Genomic DNA, 3,961 nt, shown 5'->3' with positions numbered 1-3,961 from the left:
GGCGGGGGCCGGCGCACGGGCAGTGGGAGAGCGGTAGGGCCTGAAGGCAGCCCGGCGGCAGCAGGGGTAGGGAGGAGGGCGCAGGCAGCCAGGAGCGAAGCCCCGCGTGTGGATCACTGGCTGCCCAGCACAGCAGGCAAGTCTCCATCTATTAGGGGAAGGGGCTGGGGGTGATGCACATCGAGGGAGGGAGCGCGGCGTAGGCAGGAGCGGGGGCTGGGTGAGTGGAGACCTGACCTGCCGGCTGGTGGGACAGTCGGAGCCTGGGCGATTCGTCCAGCAACACAAGGTGACTCCTGCCACTGTGCGGACCTGGAGGAAGCCCGGAGGGCACGTCCCCCCCCCCCACACACACACCTGTGCACGGGGCACCACTGCGCACTGGCTTTGCTCCCTGCTTCTAGAGCAGGGGTGGGCTGGATGTGGCCTGCCAGGCCATTCTATCCCGCCTGTGGGGCTGCTAAAAATTTTAGAAAATTAATATTTATCTGCCCTGGGCTGCCTGTCATGTGGCTCTCAATGGCTTGCCAAAACTCATGGCTTAAGCTCTAGAGGTCTGGGGAAGCTGTCCCACCTCTGCGGCAGCTGTTTTCTTGCCTCCTGCCCTGGATCAGCAGATTGGAGTGCAGGGCTGGCAAACAGCTGCTGGGGAGGGGACAGTTCTCCCACCTCCTGCTGCCTGGGCTGCCCTGAAGCAAATTGCTTCCAGTCAACTGCCAACATGAGCTGTACTGCACAGTAGCTAATGCAGTTAATCTACTACCTGTATTTACAGGTAGTAGAAAACCACACATTAGCCTATTTACTGTGCAGTAGTTGCTGCACGCAGTTACATGGTGACACCTTACCGCTTAGTAGGTTACTGTGCAGTAAAGCGTTTTGTATAGACATGCCCAGTAATGACCTCTTTTTTTTCCCTTTTGTTGGCAGCTTTTGTTAATATGCTTCCTGGCACTGCTTGTTCAATAAAAGCTACTTTTCTAACAAACAGCAGTGTCCTTACTCCCTATTTATCTACAGCCCTTCATCATGCCTCCCACAAGATTGGGAGCCAAAAGGTGTGGTGGGGTCTAGGCACCACCCTTTCTCCTGAGTCAAGCAAGTACACTGCAAGCTTCAGTTGACTGATTTACTGAACTTTTGTTGAGAAAGCAGAGTAATTAATAATGCACCCAGCCACAGGTCACGCTCCTCAGACTCCAAAACATGGGTGCAAGCATTCCTGCCATCTTGCCTACTAGGAAGCATGCTGGGGTGGGTGCTCTCTCCCACCCCCTGATGTCAAAGCACTTTGGACAATGCTCCCAATCAATGACATTTGGGAATGGTTCAATTGTTATGTGTGTCAGCACTATGTTTAAGTCAGTCATTGTATAGAAATAACTACATGATTCATCAAAGGGGGTTATAAATGCTTGCACGGACAGGAGTGATTTAAAAACTATCAAGGGAAGAGATTCACTTGTGTTATTTTAAGCTAGGATTGTCCATTTGGTATCTTATAGGCCATATGTGTCCACTTGGCCTCTGCAACTACTTCTCCCACTGCTAGGCAGCACCAGTGGTGCACTGCTTCCTCAAGCCCTCTGCTCTGTGCCTCCCTCCACAGTGGGAAAGGCGACTGCAGGGGCTTGGAGGACACATGCTGGCCCATTCCAGAAGCCTGCACACCCGGCTGGGATGGAGGCTTCATGTTATCCATGCAGTCTGTGAGGTGGAGGGCAGGGGGCTGTGTGCTGCCTGTACAGCCCCCACGCCACTAGTGGTGCTCGCACAGCAAGGAGATCCCTGGATGTTGTGCATCTCAGGTACTGCCCAAGCAACAGGGGTGGTGGTGTTAGGGTAGCTTGTTGTGTTTAATGCTTTGAAGTTATAACTGCTTATAGGATTGTTTATATTTAGCTTTATTTAATCATTGTTTAAGTTTTGTCCTTATTCACTTTTTGTTTTTTATTATTAGCTGGCTTTGAGTTGTTTTTATAGAACTCCCAGGTGCTCGTTATATAATATCTTTTCTTTTTTGTCACCATAAGTTCTTTTAATATAACATAGCAGCAGCTTTGATACTAGCTCCAATTAACTGAACTTGGCACTAACCAGCTGAATCAGAGGGATGAAAAAATTGGATATATTAATGAAAGGTAATCAGGGAGACCAATGGACAATGCCCAAAATAAGACACCAGAAAAAGGCCAAATTAAGAGGTGTGCTTGTAATGGGTCTGATAGACAAAGGAATATCGTGACAGGATAAAAGGTGGACAGTATGCTAACTTCATGGAGACTAATCTGAAAGCAAAAAGTCATCAAAGGAATGAAGCTGAAGAAAAACATAAGAAGGTGGAGCAAGAAAGTTCAACATGGTCATCATAAATCCAGCCTTCAATGCCTGTCTGGACCATCCCAGCCCACGATGTTCCCTTTGCTTCCAGGCTGTCTTTTCTGTTAAATAAAGTAACACATAGGATTGGGTGAGATTATTGTGCTGAATGTTTTTCTCACTCTGAATATAGAAACTGCTAAGATAATACTAGTACTAATAAAGTTAGACTTTAATTTTAAGACACTGAGTCATCTGCATTTAAGTGAAACTTTGATTTTAGGACATGGAGCTGCCTGCATTTGTATTTCACGTTCCATTTAAGAGTTAATTGTGCTTTAATGATCCCTAGCACTATCTGGTGGACCGTGATCCCTAAGCACTATCTGGTGGACCGTGGTGCTAACAGTGCAGGGTGGAGACAGGGGTGACCCTGGGAGACCACCCTCACAGCATGTTTTAGCCTAAATTAACCTATTTGAATCCTAAATTCAGTTGCATCTAAACCAGTTCTCCACGTTTTCAGACTTGAGGCGCTTCTTGGAAAATGAAGCTCTTACTTGTTTTTTGGCTATAGAAAAGTAATAGAGAAATTATTGTGTTGCAGAGAACCTAGAAAGACCACAACAGGTCAGATTGTTTTTGACAGTATGGCTTCCTATTTGAAGTTCTCAGCTTGTGAATATTTAACATTGCTAAAATTGTGTGGCAATATTCTCCCCTAAGAGGACCTCATAGCACCCTTGTTGGGAATCACTGGTCCAAACCTTTTAGAAAGTACTGCATTCACCACTCTAGTATTGGCTGCATGTCAATAACATCATCCACCACCAGTTTTGATAAATATGTCGCCATTCTTTGTTTTTATTTTATGATTTAACCCGAAATAACTAGAACAAAATCCAGGTCAGTCTTCAGCTGTGTGTATAATCTGTGTAACAAGCCTTGAAGTACATGCAGGTCTGAAGCCAAAACCAAGTATTCCCCTCGATTCCGGTTCTGCTCCACCTGCGGGGGCACCGGCCAAAGCTCTTCCGCAGCCATGGGTTTCAGGTTATTTTTAACCCATGAAGGACGGTGCCCCGGTTGCGGGGGGGCGGCGGTAAGCGGGAGCTCCTGCAGACGTCGCCCGTGCTGGGGGGGATGGCCGGCACCGACCACGGGTCGGCGACCACTTGCAGGCGCTGCCGGCGGCGGCGATCCCGGACCGCCCACGGACGCTGCCGGCGGGGGGTGGCGAGCGGTGACCGCCCGCAGGCGCTGCTGACGCTGCTCACTTTCTGCAGGGCAGCCGGGTGCACTCCCTATGCGTTGCCCCTGTTTAAACCCACTGTCCAGGCTGGGGGCACAAGTAAATATGCCGGCCCTCCCCCTCCAAAAAAGGAGGAGATGCAGTTGTGTCTGCACCGAAGGCGCCACCGATGCAACGGAACTGGATGGATCTCAGCCCCCCACTGAGGGAAAGAAAACGTGCGCTGGTGGCTGGGCGTCGCCGCCCCTGTGAGGGCAGAAGTAGCCGTGCAGCGACGCTGCCACGCGGCCCTGCTCAGTGGGAGCGGTTGCGGGTCCCACGTCATGCACCGCCCGTGGCCGCAGACCGCGGCGCTGCCGGGACACGTAAACGCCCCCGTCCGCAGGAGGA

The sequence above is a fragment of the Crocodylus porosus genome, unplaced genomic scaffold (genome assembly GCF_001723895.1).
Source record: "Crocodylus porosus isolate Cpor-Errol unplaced genomic scaffold, CroPor_comp1, whole genome shotgun sequence".
NCBI lineage: Eukaryota > Metazoa > Chordata > Crocodylia > Crocodylidae > Crocodylus > Crocodylus porosus.
Note: the sequence above shows the minus strand (reverse complement) of the source record.